Source organism: Acinonyx jubatus, chromosome B2, assembly GCF_027475565.1.
Source record: "Acinonyx jubatus isolate Ajub_Pintada_27869175 chromosome B2, VMU_Ajub_asm_v1.0, whole genome shotgun sequence".
In the NCBI taxonomy this organism is placed as follows: domain Eukaryota; kingdom Metazoa; phylum Chordata; class Mammalia; order Carnivora; family Felidae; genus Acinonyx; species Acinonyx jubatus.
Window position 1 is genome coordinate 47,955,476 of NC_069385.1, and position 19,371 is coordinate 47,974,846.

The following is a 19,371-nucleotide window of genomic DNA, read 5'->3' on the forward strand; positions in this document are numbered from 1 at the left end:
GAGCGTAAAAACCGCAGACTATTTTTTTTCTGGTTCTTCGAAGCCTATTTCATATAAAGAGGATTTGGAATTATTTTTCACAATCAGCCACAAAGATAATATCCAACTTTATAGTGAAGGAGGCTCAAGGTTCAGAAGAGAATGCATTGCCTCTAGAAGAAGAATATAAATAATGATGGAGGTCATTAAATCAGCAATATAAACAGATTGCTTAGTAATGTATAGCCTTATTTTCATCTCAGAATATTACATCCATATTTCTTAGCTAGTATTTTTGCTCTAGCATAATCAATATTCAATACAATGTAATAATGTTAGCTAATGCTGCAGAAGGTTTTCACAAATGTTCTGCAAAATTCTATAGGACAAATTATCCCTTTTGCCACATTAGTTGGCTGCAATTTAATTTATTTTCTTCAGTTGTTCCTGTTCTTAGTTAAATTAATAGTTGTTGGAGTTCAGTTGCTTTATAATTTGGGTAATTATTACTGTGTTCTGTTTTAATGTTTCTGTTTAGAATATGTTAAAATCTTCTTAGCACCTTTACAATTTCCTAAAGCTGAAAAATGGTATCATATACTATGTTCAATCCTTTATATATCAATACTTAAAATACATGCCCCACATTTTAAAGAGTGTGTGATATCATGACAAATCCATTACAACAAAAACTATTTCATTATGATATTTCTAATACCAGTCTTAGGACTGCTTTTTTTATCTCTTTATTTTTTAAGTTTCTTTTTTTTTTAATTTTTTTAACGTTTTTTATTTATTTTTGAGACAGGGAGAGACAGAGCATGAACGGGGGAGGGGCAGAGAGAGAGGGAGACACAGAATCTGAAACAGGCTCCAGGTTCTGAGCAGCAAGCACAGAGCCCGACGCGGGGCTCGAACTCACGGACAGTGAGATCGTGACCTGAGCCGAAGTCGGACGCTTAACCGACTAAGCCACCCAGGCGCCCCAAGTTTCTTTTTTTTATGTTTTATTTTATACATGGGAGAGAGAGAGAGAGTGAGAGAGAGAGAGAGAGTGAGAGAGGGCATGAGCAGCGGAGGAGAAGAGAGATGGAGACAGAATCTGAAGCAGGCTACAGGCTCCAAGCTGTCAGCACAGACCCTGATGCGGGGCTCGAACTCACAGCAGTGAGATCATGACCAGAGTGGAAATTGGACACTTAACCAACTGAGCCAACTGCACCCAGGGAATCCTTTACTTTAGAGGAAATGTACAACCTGTGTCTTGGGCATGTCCATGTGTTGGCCTATTTTTTGTATGGACCTCTTCTAACCTTAGGAGTTGAAAGTATATTTTCATGTGTCCAAATAAATAGTTGGGAACTTTCTGTCAGTCCCTTCCTTTGTTTGTGGGGAAATTTACTTCAAAGGGCAATGCATTACCATAAATGTAAGTGAAGTGATTTGGGGAAATTTTAAAAGTAACTCTAACTCAGAAATAAGTAAATTCCATTGTTAATAAAGAATTCGTTCTTGGGACACCTACCTGGATGGCTCCATCCGTTGAGCGTCTGACTCTCGGTATCAGCTGAGCTCATGATCTTACAGTTGGTGGGATTGAGCCCTGTGTCAGGCTCTATGCTGACAGTGTGGAGCCTGCTTTGGATTCTCTCCTTGCCTCCCTCTCTGCCCTGGCTCTCTCTCTCTCTCTCTCTCTCATGATAAATAAATGAATGATCAAAAAAGAAGAAATATTTCTCTTCAGTGGTATGTCACCAAAGCTGATTTATAATTACAGAAGTACGCGTTTCAATATATAAGTGTTAGTGGTGCTCATGATGTAGAATACAGGTATTTAGAGACTGTTGCCCAACAATTGTCAGCAACTCACGGTCCTGAGGATTTTTACATTTAAGAAACTTAAATTCACGCTTTTTAAGTTTGAATGACAAAATTCTTCAGTTATTCCAAGAGGATAAATTCAATTCAATTGAAAAGGATAAAATTTGAATAAGAACTTTCTATAATAAAAATTTGCAAGAATGCTGGTAGATTATGCAACTTCCTGTAGTAATTAGAACACCTGAAGCCAGAGTATTCTAATTCCATTAATAGTGAAACATTGCTAGCTCCGAGCCTTCATCTGGGGGGGATCGATTTTGTATTTTGACATTTTTAAAGAGCAATGAAGTTCCTTTCTAAAAAAAAAAAAAAAACTTCTATTTATAACTTACTCTTTTATCCGTTATAATTTCATTGAAAGGTTTTTGAAGCTCTATCTTTTGAAACACACTAAAGATATTATTTCGTGTGTCTGGTAGGTTTTTTTTTTCTCCTCTTAATATTTTAGACCTATTTCCTCACACTAACTTCTGAAGATTTAGTATGCTTTTTATGTAACATATTTCTTCCGTAGAAGAGTGTGTAACATATGTGTAGTATTTATGTAGTTTCCAAAAAACTGTATAAATCATGGAGAGATGTCTATACCAGAATGTAGTCACTTAGATCGAGTTAGGGGCTGCAAGGAAGAGAATTTCTTACAGTCATTGTAAAGTCTCTTTTTAGTTAGATCAAATCATAGTTCCTTGTGATTTTTACCCATTGCTTTAGGTTGTAACTTCTGGGAAAGTAAGCATGTTCTCCCTTTACTCTGTACCATTCTTTAAATGATTAGAAACCTATTCTGTTTTTGGTACCCCCAATAGCTAACTTCCATCCTCTTTATGTGCTTTCATCTGAAAAGCACATGCTTACTACTTTAATCTTAGAATTTTTAAAGTACTTGACATTAAATACGTAACAGTTTTGAGGAATTATGAAGGGTTAGGGCTTGGGCCAGGCAATTTTTAGATTATCTTATTTAATAACTATTAGAACTGTGTACCAAAATAAGTAACACCCAAATGTCAGTGACTTGACACACTAAAAGTGCTGTCTCCTCATAGCACAATTCATTGTCGTCAGCAAAGGTAGAAGGGAGCAAATTACATGTGAGAGATTTCTGTAGGTAAGGCCTAAAAATAATGCAATCATTCCATTCAGGTTCTGATGGCCTGAATGTGAGCTCAGACCCATGGTCAAAATCTATCTACAAAGGAGCTGGAAATGTAGTTTGGCTGTGTACCAGGAAGAAAATGAAATCGGTTTGTTGAACACAAAGTTTCTCATTAACAAATATCTGCCCACAGTGGGTCAAAGGTTGGTTAATACTTCCAACTCTAAGTCAAGCATCTCTGGCTATCTGGTCTGGCATCTTTATCATAGGGAAAAGGATTTTGATATGCAATCTCCAAATCCTTCCTCACTTCAACAGCCTGGCTTGCAAGACTGTTTACTGTTGTGTAATCCTATTTTGAATGCCAAAAGCTGAAAATTATCCTGATCTTTCCCTTTGTATTCTTGTTATAACTTTCTAAATCAATATCTCAAAACAGACATTGTCTCTGGTAGATTAGGTTGAAGGTCTTATATTAAGACAGGTGAATTCTTAAAAAGTATATTATTTTTGGCATATCCTTCCTATTTCAAATATTTCCCAACAGATGATGAGAATAATTTTCAGAAAGAATACTTCCATTTTTGATAAGAGACATCTTGCTTCTTCCTTCTCAAAATGTATTTTATGTAGAAGTCTGCACTATTTTCTAATTTCTCCCCTAAGTTTTCTTAAAAAGTCTAAGCTATTACATCATATTTTCATCATACAAAAGTTCACTGAAAATAAATGTTAATCAATGGTTAACAACAAATTTAATTTTAACAACTTAAAATAGGTTAATGTTATAAAAATGAGTCATATTGATGTGTACCTAGAGCAAATGAAATTTCTATTAAAAATATTTATCATTTAAATTACAATTAGCAAATCATCTAAGTATGGGTATAATCTTAACATCAGTAATATTTCTGTGATCAGTTCCAGCCTCAACAGCAATTAACCAGTTTTTAGAGGTTATAAAAGCAGAGACCAGTATTTAAAAAGTAGATTCCATTATATAATGGCAAAACAAATATTTATAAATATTGGTGGATTAATACATCAAGAGTAGGGTGATTAACACTGGCTAAAAATGGAAGATACTTTAATTCACCAGGTATACCTTATAGTTAACATGTATAATGGGATTTATATAAGAGAAAAGGCAAATGTTATGCATAGCTTTCAGCTTAGTAGGGTTTTTTTAAATAAAAATGTTAAGGCCATTTTAAAAGTGAAATTATGAAAACATATCACCTTTAAATTTGTTTTCCAGATTATGTAATAGAAAAAAAAAGATTTCATTCCAGTAAGAAGAATCAAGAGTGGCAACAATTGATTTCCTTCCTGATTCAGTATATCAGGCATCTTTCAAAAGAAACGCACACACACACACACATACACACACCCTTCACAAAAGGAAGAAGTTAAATGCCGTGATTTCAATCCCTTTACTCTGACATATAAAATAATGTAATACTTGTATAAAGTTGCATTTTTATCACATAATATATGTCAAATCCTGTGGCATGTAATTTATACATAGTATGTCACTTAATTATAATAATTCCATATAGGATAAATTTTCAAAAAGGGGACACTGGGACTTAAGGAGGTTAAAGAATGTTCTTAGCCACAAAGCCAATAACTAAAGATCCAAGAATTAGGTCTGGCCAATTCTGAGCTCATACTCATTCTCTCTCTCTCTCTCTCTCTCTGTCTTTTAATGTTTATTTATTTATTTGGGGGGGGGGGTGGGAAGAGTGCCAGCAGAACAGGGACAGAAAAAGAAGGAGACAGAAAATCCCAAGCAGTCTCTGTGCTGTCAGCACAGAGCCTGATGTGACCACAAACCATGAGATCATGACCTAAGCCAAAATCAAGAGTTGGATGCTTGACTGACTGAGCTCATATTCTTAATAACTATACTTTCTCTAAAACTAATTAATAAAAAATCTTTAATATCTATAAACATTAGTCTCATAGCTAAAATTTCTTTAGATTTTTTTAAAGAACTCTTTTAATTAATAAGTAGTTTATTCATGCTTATCTATAAAAAGGATGTTTTTAGGCTTTCTTCACCTCCTTTAGCAGATTGTATGATAAATCTACTAAGGAATGATCTTCCTGAGACCATGATGATGTAAATCTGATATTCTCTAGTCTTTCCATAAAGATATTAATGAATAATTACATTAATAATAATATCATATATTTAAACAAATATTTTGCTTTTCAAAGTGTCTACAAGGTATCTTATTTTATTTTGTCTCAAGGTCTTTGAGAAAAGTAAGGCAAATATGATTGTATCTTTTGATGGAGAATTAAATACAGCATATATGAAAATCCATTTGTTAAAGATAACTTTGTTTTAAAAAGACAATTATGACCAAAACAGAGAGAGCAAGGATATGTGGAAAGAGTGAAGGCAGAGAGGTGAGTAAGAACTTATGGCAGAATTATGGGATGTTTCCTATAATATGGCACTTTCTCAATATCCTCCCATCTGGGAAAATTTCATTTTATGCATCCCATGGACCTCCAATTCGAACCAAAGTCGGAACTTCCATTTGCATGCAGGGTGCTGGTATGGGAAGGGGGATCTGCCAGTCAGACTCAGCTACCTGAGACTTTGATTCAGACATGGTCAATGTGAAGAAGCAGAACTGAGTCAAGTCGATTTGGACGATGTGATGGGTGTAGAGGTATCCAGGTTTCAGGGCAGTGAGACGACGATTCTGCCATCTAGGTCAGCAACAACGATGGCAATGGTATCTGTAGCTACAGTGGCCAGTAGACCCAGCAAGTGTGGTGTGAGATTTATCTCTGGCTATGTGACCTTTAGGCCTGACATCTGGCTTTCCTAATTGATAAACTCTTTAATGTTCTTGAATATTTTTTTAAAACTACTTTAAGAAGTTATCTACCATTTGTGGGGCACCCGGGTGGCTCAGTTGGTTAAGCGTCTGACTTAGGCTCAGGTCACAATCTCACCGTTCGTGAGTTTGAGCCCCGTGTGGAGCTCTGTGTTGACCGCTCAGAGCCGGGAACCTGCTTGGGATTATGGGTCTCCCTCTCTCTCTCTCTCTGCCCCTCCCCACTTGCATTCCGTCTCTCTCTCAAAAATAAATAAACATTAAAAAAATAATAATTTTTCTACCCTTTGGATGTAGATCACTGACTGACAAAGGACAAGGCTATGGAAGCCTCCTAAGTCTTTAAATGATAAACTCTATTTTGAGCATATCTTGAATAAACGTCACAATAATAAATTCAGAAATTTAATTTTGTTAGGAAAAAGCAAACTTGCATATTTTAAATTATTTTTTAAACTTTTTTATTTATTTTTGAGACAGGGAGTGACAGAGCATGAACTGGGGAGGGTCAGAGAGAGGGAGACACAGAATCTGAAACAGGCTCCAGGCTCTGAGCGGTCAGCACAGAGCCCGACGCGAGGCTCGAACTCATGGACCACGAGATCATGACCTGAGCCAAAGTCGGCCGCTTAACTGACTGAGCCGCCCAGGCGCCCCTTAAATTATTAAATTTAGCACCTGAAAAAACCCTAAAATTACTCATAAGAGGACATCATTTCACATGGTGGTAATTACTTCAATAGGATAGTTAAATTTAACAATTTTTTTAAGTTTACTTATTTATTATTTTTGAGAGAGAGAGACTGAGAGAGAGAAAGCGAGCAGGGGAAGGCAGAGAGAGAAGGAAAGAGAGAATCCCAAGCAGACCCCATGTTGTCAGTGCAGACCCCAATGCAGGGCTCGAACTCACACACTGTGAGATCATGACCTAAGCCGAAATCAAGAGTTGGACACTTAACTGACTGAGCCACATATAGGTGCCCTTAAATTTAAGAACTTTTAATCCACCACTATGTATACAAACAGGTTTTATGTTGGACATTTGAATTATACTGATAAATAAGAATACTCTCTTTCTCTAAAGAACCTGTAATCTAGGAAGACCATGTTTTTAATGCAATAGCTTTCCACTCTGTATCATCAATAGATGGCATTTTTTTAAAAAAGGAAATGTAACTTTCTGATAAATAGTATAGACAGAAACTTTAAATATTTATTTATAGGAATATAAACTTGTTAATTACTGACCCTGCTTATGTATATTTAAAGGGAAAATCTTTTCCAAATGATAGTATCAGAACTGAGTGCTACCAGATTCTTTTTTTTTTAAATTTTTTTAATGTTTATTTATTTTTGAGAGAGAGGGAGAGACAGAGGGTAAGCAGGGGAGGGGCAGAGAGAGAGGGAGACACAGAATCCGAAGTAGGCTCCAGGCTCTTGAGCTGTCAGCACAGAGCCCGATGCGCGGCTCGAACTCACAAATCGTGAGATCATGACCTGAGTTGAAGTCGGATGCTCAGCCGACTGAGCCACCCAGGCGCCCCAACTACCAGATTCTTTAGAGGCTACTAAAGAAAAATTATCCGTGCTTTGTATTAACTTCGTTATTTCTACAATCTTCCAACATGTGTCTTAAAACTCATGGATTAAAAATAATGAAGGGTAAAACAAGATCAAGTGGAAAATAATAATATTAAAATAGACTAAGGTAAGTATACTTAGTCTAATGTAATAAATAACCAATTTTTGGCCAATATTATAGGTTCTATTTTTTCTGTGTAATTAATGTTTTTCTTTTTTTTATAATGTATCTTTTTTTCTTGTAATTTATGCTTTGTATCTAAGTTTTATTGTTCCTAAACTTTCTGGAAAAACTTCCACAGTAAAGTTGTGCTAATAAGTAAATGTGATGAAATATTTTCCTCTATGATTTAAACAATTATTTCTGGAGGGATGACTCATGGGCAAGCAGTTTTCCTAAGGCTTGATTTCTTACACTTTTTTTTTTTGCAAAACTTTTTCTAATGTCATACTTCTAAATATTCATACTTATAATATTGATGGTCCCTCAAAAGTGTTCTGGAAGTTTGTTTTTGTGTTTTGTTTTCTGTTTTTTCTTTAACGTTTATTTATTTTTGAAGGAGAGAGAAACAGTGGGGGAGGGGCAGAGAGAGAGGGAGACACAGAATCTGAAGCAGGCACCAGGCTCTGAGCCATCAGCACAGAGCCTGACGGGGGCTGGAACTCACAAACCACCAGATCATGACCTGAGCCGAAGTCAGACACTCAACAGACAGGCGCCTCCTGGAGGTTTTTAAATTAGCCCCAAGAAACTAAAGAACCATATGTAAATTAACATAAGAGTTTATATGAATAGCAATAAATTACTTTCATTGGCCTTAATTGATTTTGCCTTCACTAGAGATAAGGTAAAGTAGGTATGGTTAACCTTGTTTATTTATCCTGAAATATGTTCTCTAAGGAGGCTGCAAACTTTATTCATATAACTCAGCTTATAAAGTGCCTCCTGGACAGCATTTCAGAAATTCTAACTTCTGGAGCAAGTCTCTGCCCCTCAAATCAACCATGTAGTCATAAACAACATTGGTAATTTCCCACTTATTATATTCACATTTATACCATGTGCCGGAGGTATGTTGCTTCATGTAATGCACTAAAAAGCTTAACTTCATCGGACAGATAAGAAAAGGAAAGCTTACAGAGAATTAAAAACATAAACAGAACTCAATCTTTCTGGCCCCAGATGTACCATAAATATGTTACCAGATACCAAGGTGTCCAGGAGGCTGGCTGAAAAGGGGAAGAGAGTTTCAGGGGTGGAGTTTCAGGTATTCTTCCGCGGGTTTTCCAAGTCCACCATGGGGGGAAATTCTCTCAAATTTAAAGTCTGGGCCTTTTGTGGTGGTGGAGGAGGTTTGTTATTTATTTGTGTTTTCTTTTTGTTTGTTTTGTTTGAAACTCCAAATATGAACAAAAAAGAAACACCCTGGGGCTTCTAGCTGGCTGAGTCAGTAGAGCATGCTACTCATGATCTTGGGGTTATGAGTTTGAGTCCCACATTGGGTGTACAGATTACTTTAAAAAAATAAATACATAAGGGCCTTAGTGGCTCAGTTGGTTAAGCGGCCAACTCTTGATTTCGGCTCATTTCATGATCTCGCTTCAGCTTCGTGAGATGGGGCCCGAGCTTGGTTGGGATTCTCTCCCTCTCTCTCTGCCCCTCCTCCACTCACACTCTCTCTCTCTTACTCTCAAAATAAATAAATAAGCAAGAAAATAAATAATTTAAATAAAGAAATATTTTTTGAATTTAATTTAAAAATAAATAAATACCCAGTGGCTGGTTGTAAGATCGGCGTAAAGTTTGTGACATTTTGAAATCTATAAAGACCCACCCAACGATGAGAAACACAGTAATTGATATTTTATACACGTTTAGCCCTGTGATACCTCTGAAAAAATTCACTTTAGGAAATGAGATAAGCTACTGGAAGGTTGATGTTGAAAGCCAACTCCAGTTTCTGATAAAGATTAAATGAATGTGCTTCTCTGGCAACTAGGACCAAAGAAAAAAAAAAGAGATTTATAAAGTTTTAAGTCATTGTGCTATATCAATTCTAGTTCATGTTTCTCATTCCAAAATACAAAATTATTATCTAGCCAGAATGCTTCTTGATAGATTCTATAAATGTGAATTTATAGATTGGATGATTTTGGAATAGCTTCTAAATAGCTTTTTGCAAGTAAAAATATATATATATATACCATACTAAATTTTAATTAATTCATTCACTTAAAGTACCATTAAGACTCTTCCTTCAGAAATAGATTTATATAAACACAATATTGAATATGAAAGAATATGCAGGAGATCGGTAAAAATATTCTTTACACTTTCAAAAGGTATTTTGGCACATATCCCTGTGCCAAAGAGAGTTAAAGCAGACTTGTTTCACTGTTTCTTACACACAGTGACACTTGTGCCCATGTAATAAAATACTGGATGGCTGGGATTCCAGCTCTCGGACTCCATTTTGCTCCAAAAGCACAGTGCCATGAGTCATTTTATCTCACTGTCACTAGGTACATCTTACCTTCCTAGTCCATGTACTAGGAATAAAATCAGACAACTCTGGCATTCCAAGGACAAAAGCATTTTCACCCTATTAAGCCCAGGCAGTTGTTTTGGGTCTTGTTATTCAGATGTAAGTGAATATTAACACTTAAGAAATTGTAGGGAGCTTAAACCAGAGATCTGGAGTTATAAGATGAAGATTTAAGGCTTTGTTCCATTGTTTATATTCTATTGGACACCGAAAATATTGATAAGATTTCCTACTTCTTCATCTACTAAATGGGGCTAATAATAATAAAATAAATTAAAAAAATTTTTGGTAATGTTTATTTATTTTTGAGAGAGACAGAATGCGAGCAGGGGAGGGGCAGTGAAAGAGGGAGACACAAAATCCCAAGGAGGCTCCAGTTTCTGAGATGTCAGCACAGAGCACAACCGTGAAATCATGGCCTGAGCTGAAGTCTGACTCTTAACTGAGCCACCGAGGTGCCTCTATAATAAACATTTCTTAAAGAAGACCCCTAAATAGTGATGCAACTGGATAAAGAAACAGCCCAATCTGCTATGCTGTTGAAAGAACTTTTTAAAAACAAAAGAGAAAGAGAAGAAGCAGAGAAACCGCTGGGCACTCTACACTTTTTCAGAATAAATCCTATATTCTCTGAAACTACAACCAAATTTCCTAATCGAGTACAATATGGTTCTAACTAAACTTCTGTTGTTGTCAAGTTGAATATTGTAAATCCAACAAGAGAAGAAAGAATATTGACTAACTAGTTCACTGGCCATTTCATCCATCTGCATTTGTTTTCAACCTGCAAACTGAGGAGTTTGAAATCAAATTATCTCTAAGTTCATGTCCAGTTATAACTTTGGTAATTTTGAAGATATTTAACACATTACCTCCCCCTTTTGTACTTGTGTCTTTTGACTAATCGATACCAACAAAATGTACAAATTTCCCTTACCCAGAAAGTTCCAACACTTTCAGCACTTCATGCACATTTTGTAAACACCCATTGACAAAAATTTTAGCACCAAATTCTAAAAAATTTCAGCATCTCATTTCTATTTTGTAAATATCTGTTGGTCAGAGTTGTGTGATATTCCCTGAGCCAGACCATCTTTGAATTAATCATAAAGATGAAGTGGGAAACAACTGAAGGATGAGGGCTTTGAGAATTAATATGTTGCATTTCTGGTTTAATTGTCAGGGTCTGAATAACACATAAGAAAATGTTGTCGGTGTGATGTAGTTGTCCAGGTAATTGCAGCATTTTGGACGTGGAAACCAATTGATTTTCAATTAACAAATGGTAGGAGCACTATTACAGTAGTGACTGTTAGATTATTGCTCAGATGAAATGTTGGTCTCTACACATTCTATACATACTTATCTTTAATATATCATTTGCAAAGCAGATAGATCGCTAATTCTAATCTACTGAAAATTGTGTAATATTTCCTCTCCCATAGGAGAAAAGAATGATGGGAGGAAAATAAAATGAGCTCTATGTAAAAAATATAGCTCAGTGACAGCCATCCTGGCATGGTAGGTGGCGAGTGTCTTGAATGACCAGAATCAATAATCACATTGAAGACTGCATCAGATATTGCCAAGAATAGATTTACCTTGAACATTAGGTCAGTACTCAGGTCTGAGCACAGGTGCCACTCAGAGGACAAGGGAGGCCATAGAGGAGCCTGCCTGTATAATCTTCACTAGAAAGCAGCTCTCCTCAAATGATGTGGGAATAAATAAAAATAATGAAACCTAATTCTTGCTCTAAAGATGTCAGAAGTTCATCTCCACTGAGGAGCGCCTGGGTGGCTCAGTTGGCTAAGCATCAGACTTCAGCTCAGGTCGTGATCTCGTGGTTAGTCCCGGTTCGAGTCCCGTATCAGACTCTGTGCTGACAGCTCAGGGCCTAGAGCCTGCTTTGGATTCTGTGTCTCCCTCTCTCTCTGTTCCGCTCCTGCTCATTCTATCTCTCTCTCTCTCAAAAAAAAACTTTAAAAATAACATTAAAAAAAAAGAAATAAGGATTAAATATGGGATCTATTAACTTTTGGACTTTATTTATTTATTTATTTATTTTGCTGAAAGCATACATATTGACTCAAATAACTCCTTTCCCAAATTGTATATTATTTCCCAAAATGTCCTTTGTTACATATCTCCCCACTCTAGGGAGTTCTTTGATAATGATATCACTGTAAAGCTCAAGATAAGATTTTTATTCCTTTGAGTAATAAATTATAGTGTTTATCCTATTAATGAACCATCCTCACTTTCAACCATTCTCTCTCCATCCCCACTTTCCCCCAAATCAGCAGTTTTATTTCTGCCTAGCAAGTCCCTTACAATCAATTGTATTACAGTGACAATAACAGAAATGAGCCTAGAGGGTAGAGTGAAAGCATTGTTGTAATAGCATCAATAGCATGTAATAGCAGAAAGTCTTCTGACTTTCTAGAAATAATACAGCATACATGTTTTCTCTGGATTTCCCTCTTCTTTGGAAAGATCAGATTGAGGTATTGAGAAGGCAAAAGTTTTAGGCTTTCAAGCTACACAGAACTTGGATTCAAATGTGGGATCCATACTTTATAGCTGTGTGACCTCAGGCAGTTGTTTAACTTAAACTTTAGCCTATTTATCTATAAAATGGGCATATGAACTGGACAAACTCTCAGAGAATCATGAGGGTCTCATGATATACTATGTGAAACTATAGAGCACAATGAATTCTTGGCACATAGAAACACTCTATAAATGGTATTATGTTTAATATGGTTATGTTATGCATTATGTCATGCTATTCATTATATTCATTATTTTTAAGTTTTTCTTGTATGTGTCCCTTTCATATTCATTCATACATATGTACAAAGAAAAGATTGCAAAATTAACTGTAGAGCACATACACATGAAAAACTTGGCATCTAAAAATATTATTTTCATTGTTTTGTAATTTAACTTTTCTAGAAATTTATTATTTGGTCTTTTGCCAACATATCAGTCCACAATGGATGGGGCAGCTTGGCTTGGGGAGACACACTGGCCTGTCACCACAAATAGCCACAGAGTCTCTGCCTAGAACAGGGCATCTTTTAGTTTAATGTCAATGCAAATATCTGGGCTGCAGTGAGGCTGAAGGCCTACATTTTCTTTTTTATTTAAAAAAAATTTTTTAATGTTTATTTATTTTTGAGAGAGAGACAGAGTGCGAGTAGGGGAGGGGCAGAGAGAGAGGAAGAGAATCCAAAGCAGGCTTCAGGCTCTGAGCTGTCAGCACAGAGCCTGACGCGGGGCTCATACTCAAACACAAGATCATGACCTGAGCTAAAGTCTGATGCTTAACCAATTGAGCCACCCAGGGGCTTCCGAGGACCTGCATTTCTAACAAACTCCAGGTGAAGCTGATGCTGCTCAGAGGACACCCTCCTGGTAAATGGTAAAATATTAGAGGACTCAGACCAACCTGCAGAATTTCTGACCCATTTATAGTTAATAGACAACTGTTGTGGTCACCATAAATAAACTCTATTGGTCACCTTATATCAACTGAGTGTACCAATGGAGTATATATAAAACTCAATTAGAAGAAGTGAAAATGTTTGAGTTATTGAAATTGCATTATTATATATCAGTATTTGGGGGGAACACTCACAGTGTAAATATGCCGGAATGCCTTTACTTCTGGTATAGACAGGATCTTGACTCCCTGTCAAACATAAAAGTATCCTTCAAGAGGCAAGGAAAAAGGGTTTTGGAGTTCTAATCTTTCCTGGGGCAGAGGCCCATTACTGTGTCACAGTGAAGTCTCTCTGATGTACCTAGAGCACTTGTTAAGCCTCCTTGTGAATAAGAGAGATTGAGAGTTTCTTGGATGTTTGCTCCTATATGTTGTGGGGAGAATGGGAGGAGAAATTTCACTAAACTCTTAGAATTGGCCTTAAAAAAGTGTCTGTGGTAAATTAAATTCCATGCACAGACAAAGGAATTGGTGAGGGAGTTGAACACTGGAAGAAACTCCTGGCTAACAGTGCAATGAGCAGAAAACCACCATTACCTAATTTCTGGATAGAAACGTACCTCTCATCAAATCACAACTCCTCACAGGATGCCTGAGTGGCTCAGTCTGTTGAGCGTCTAACTTCAGCTCAGATCATGATCTCCTGGTTTGAGCCCCACGTGGCTCACTCCCGTCAGCTCAGAGCCTGCTTGGGATCTTTGTCTCCCTCTCTTTGTTCCTCCCCCACTCGTGCTTTCTCTCTCAAAAATAAATAAACATTAAAAAAATGTCTTTAAATCACAACTCCTCAATAGTGAGACTATAAAGATTTTCACCTGGCTATTGTCAACCCAAATGCCCTTCCCCATCCATCCATTTCTGCCCACACCATCTAGCTAACAACGATTGCTTTTGAAATGACTAATTAATCCCTACTTAAAAATATTTTTTTAATTTCTCTTTGAGTCAGAAATTAATATGCCAATTCTCTTATCTAGAATACTGACCCCCTCCAAAGATGTTGTTCCTCTATCAAGTCTCTGCTGACAAATAAAACCATTACAGGAAGACCTTTGTCCAACCATCGGGGACTCTAATAAAGTCTATGAAATTTCTTTCTACTTTCTTGAATCCTCAAGATTTTGTGGATATGTCAGTAAAATTATGGCTTTCTATGTACTTGTCACGTGTTCCTATTTTTATTTTAGCAATTTGAGTGACAGGAAAATCAAAACACCTTCAGAGGCAGTCTATGATTTTTTGAAGTCTTAAACTCTCTCATAGTATTGAATTTGCCATCTATTAAATGAATGTTTTTGATGGTTTGATTTTATTTGTGCTTCCAGAACCAACAAGTATTTTCTAGAATTTTGTTTGTTTTGTTTTTCTTTCGAGTCAACACACTAAAATAATAAAAATGACTGTTGGAAAATGAAAAAAAATAGCGTGTTGGGCTTCTCAGCTTTCTGTTATGATTGAATGTCAGAATTCAGGAAAACATATTTTATTTAAATATTTATAACATATCTACAATGTTTCTGCCTTCTATTAATTAATTATAGCACAGAATAACTAATCAATTACCCAAAAATTGTTACCTATTGTCTATGATATGCTAGGCATTATACCAAAATTGTACTAGGACGTGCCTTGTGAAGCCCAAAGTTTGCAGGGAAAGATGCAATTATAATTAATAATCTAATGTTAAGCACTAATAAAGGTACAATACCTTTCTGGGAATTAAAATATCTAGGAATGTTCCATAGAGGAAGAAATGTGAATTTTGTAGCATTGGGTAAGAGTGTATTCTCTGGAGTCAAATAGACCTGAGTTGTGTTATTGATCAGCTGTGTAATCTTGAATACATTTAACCTCTCTAAGCTTCCATTTGCTCATCTGTAAAATAAGTGTTGTTATGCTAAAGTCTAGGCTGGAACACAGAGAATGAGAGGCAAGAAGGTGGGGGCCGCATCTCCCTCATCATCCTGGCCTTGCTGAGGAGTTGGATTTCATTCTCAGTGTAAAGGGAATACACTGGAAGGATATAAACCAGGAACCAACAAGATGTGGTTTGCTTTTCTAGATCACTCTGGTTGCAGTGTGGACAACATTAGCATAGAGGAAGGATGGGAATGTTGAGTGTTGAGGCATGAGGTCCAGGTGAGAAGAATAACACCAGCACATCTGGGGAAACTGAAGATGAAAAGGAGTCAGGGGTTACTGACATACTCTCGGGAAGCAGAGCATGACTAGGCCACAATCAAGCAGTACTGATAGAAAAAGATGGAGTTGAGAGATTCTGTTGAGATAGAAACATAAAAATAAAAATAAATTTCTAGATTGAGAGATACAGTGGGTGGCATTCACGTGGCAAGGACCTTGAGTGTATACAAAAAAAAAAAATCATGATCTGATGTAAGAAGAATACATATAGGATATGAAGTCAAATATTTTTATGATGTTTTTCAGAGAGAAAAGAGCATTTTTTTAGGATTCAGTATATATTATTGGGCATATTTCCTCTGTCTAGATACTTAAAGACAGGAGTGATTATTTTACGTTAATTGTGTATAGGAAACAACATATTGACTTAAACACAAATATTAATTGCTGTCCATACTTTGTATCATTCTGAAGTAAAATCTATACACTCTTGTCAATGATTTAAATAAAAAGTTTTCAGTATAGCTCTCAGCATGAAGTTTTGTTAGCAAACTATTAGGTGTCTGCTAGAAAAATTCTAATGAACAATTTTTCTTAAACAACCTATAAGTTTTGGTGAAGCAGTGCTTGGGAATTGGCAAATAATATTTTATTTGATTCTTCAGGAAGTTTGAGTTTATTCTTGTCACAGGACCTTACTTTATCATCTAGATGTGGCATCACCTTGAAAAGAAAAATGTATTTTTTAAAAATATGAACTCTATAAAGTCTGGCAAAGTTTCTGAGAATTAACCAGGTGTGTCCCATCAACTGTCATTTGGAGATGTGTCCAGTCAACTGTCACGGTAATGTTCCCAAATGGATGCGTGGGCAGACTCCAAGGTGGTTGCCATTTATTGAGGAACTGCGAAGAGTTGAGGCCATGGTAATCCCAGGTGTGTAGCAAGAAACAAACTTATGTATGAGATCATTCATTCATAAAATGGGTATTTATTGAGCACCTATTATATGTTAAGAACTGTTCTAGATACGTAGAGACAGCATTGAATACATTCGACAAAAACTCCTGCCTCCATGGAACTTACAATTAGTGAGGGAAAACTATGTACTAAAATTAAACAAAAGGGGCACCTGGGTGACTAAGTTGATTAAGTGTCTGATTCTTGATGTCAGCTCAAGTCTCGATGTCAGGTTAGTGAGGCCGAGCCCCAAGTCAGGCTCTGCGCTGGCTTTCAAACTTGCTTAAGAGTCTCTTTCTCGCTCTCTACCCCTCCCCCACTCGTGCTCACACACGAACATGCACATGTGCTCTCTCTTTCTCGCAAAATAAATAAATAAATAAATAAATAAATATTTTAAAAAATAACAATATTCTTGCTTATACATTAGACACATGTGAATTATATGAATTGTTTGGATTTAAGTTTCTTTAATCTTCAATTAGTGTAGAGATTATTAACGTACTTTGAGCTATATGTCTGAGTTGATGATTTGAAGCACTTATAGAATATCCTCCTGTACCTGTTATCTTGCTCATTGTTACACATGAGGACTGAGAGTGCCAGTCAGACTTTTTAATTAATTTTTCGAGTTCTTCACTCCGATGTAATAATCACAAATATTAAGAGATACTTGTGGTTTGTTGCTTGGTTATTTTGCCATGCTTTGATTTTTATTCGTAGTCACATCAGGAAGCACTTCAAATGACCGTTAATGGCTTTTAAAGTTATGACTTAAGTGAGGCTCTGAAACAGAACTCCAATTTCAAACACCTATGTTGTATTCCTTCAGAAAGTTCTCTTGGAAGCTCACATATTTTCTGAGTAATTTGAAGAACAATCCCTCAAGTACTTATTCTGCTCCAAAGCAGTTAGGAGAATATGACCAAAGGAAACAAGACCCCTGGATAATAATGGACATTTCAGCAACAATGCATAGAGTGCGTTATAACAGTATCCTCTAGACGTGCATAAAGCGAACATTGAACTGTGTACAAATCAGCTAAAAGCCTGATTAAGCAAGTGATGTTTAAGCAAACATTTCAAACACTTGAGGTTGATTCCTGAAGTTTCTAAGCACTGAAATGGCCATATATGTACCACAAGTACCGTATGTCCAGTCTATGTGAAGGAGGGCTGTCCTGTGACAGTGAGGTGGGAATGGGTGCCCAGATCCACCAAGAAACTACAGCGTGCACTCTCCTTGTATTTGTTGTATCATTAGCTTTGACAAACAACATATCAACTATGTAAGTAGATACTTGGGGTTGGAGAAGAGATGTATTCTGAGAAAAAAAAATAATAAAATAGACACCTCCTCACCTTACTAACTGCCAAGATTAATATTTTTCCTTACTCCACTACAAACACTCAGAACCACACACACTCACACACACACATTGAGAGGAAGAGTCTGCGTCCCGTTTGTGTCTTTTTATTGTCGCCTTGCAGAGGTATAATTTGAATTGTTTTGGTACATTTCCTTAAACAGCTTAAATTACTTAAAATACTTGCTATTCAAATTGTGAATCAGGTGACAAAGGGACAGGATAACACCTCTCCAAATGTAGGACAGTAACCACTTCAAAGGCAATATGTTAAACAATGGTTTGGGAGCAACCTCATTAATTATCATCAGCATAAGCATCCCAGCTCCAGGAGTAATAGTTAATTCTTTGTTTTCCACATGCTAAGATTGTACTAAAGGCTTTGAAGTCAAAGAACTCACTTAATTCTTACAAGAGCCCCTTTAGTCACCAGTGCTTAAAGATGTTAAGTCCATCGTCCAACATGACACGGCTAGTAAGGGGCAGTATCTGAATGCAGATTTAGGCAATGATTAGGGAACCTCTAATCAATTGGCCCAACACATGTGATTTTGATATTTTTAATCATAGGATTAATACATAGCATCACTGTCTTCTCTTTTTTTTTTCTTTTTATAACTCTGTAACTTGGCTCTTGTAGCCAAGTTAGGAAAACCATTTACAATTTTTGTTGTTGCTGAGGGATTATTTTTCACATTCAAAATGAACTTTTCAGCTGTGACATCACAGGAATCTTTCAAAAACCAATCACCATTACTATCAGAAATGTAAAACCACTGCCCCAAGAAGAAGGCTTTCGATGATGGAGCACATAGGGCTGTTTAAAAGATCCATTGTAACCCTCTCCTTGAAGGAGAATGTGTGATGAGGATATTTCCTTGATATCAATGGTAGTTGAATAGTCTACATGGACAATTATTTTTAAATCTTAAGGATTGAAATTCTGTACCAGCTGAAGTTGCCAGATGGTGTATAAACAAGAAGCCAAAGACGGCTGGCTCCAGAACATATCCTTGAAGTAGCTGCATGAGAACAGAATTGGTTGAAAATGGTAGTGGCATCATTGGTGATAAACAAAATATGTCTGGACCCATGGGGCCAACAGCATAAATAGGAGAATTAAGAATAATAGGTTCAACCATCTGATGAGGATATGTCCAAAGCTCTTGACTCGATAATTTGAAAATTTACAAAATTACATGTTAAGTTTGAAAAAATCTAAATCCAAATAAATTAAACAAAATAAATCAGCAGTCATATTGATGTTTCACAGAAGGTTAAGACTGAAAGGATCACAGAGTTTATTCCACTCTCTCACGTTACAGATGAGCAAACTGATTGAAAGCATCACTTAAATTCAGCATTATCAACCCAATGGATTAATTACATTGCTGTGATATTGGGATTTACATTAGTATATATACACACACACACACACACACACACACACACAC

At 36.3% G+C, this 19,371-nt stretch overlaps 1 long non-coding RNA gene across 1 annotated transcript in view; it reads right to left on the reverse strand.

The window, feature by feature from the left end:
- LOC128315419 (uncharacterized) overlaps positions 1 to 13,772 on the reverse strand; it is a 36,811-nt gene extending 23,039 nt beyond the window's left edge. Inside the window, exon 1 of the long non-coding RNA XR_008298162.1 lies at positions 13,585 to 13,772. This is a non-coding gene — a long non-coding RNA (uncharacterized LOC128315419). The remainder of the gene's footprint in view (positions 1 to 13,584) is intronic.
- Positions 13,773 to 19,371: the final 5,599 nt, after the last annotated feature.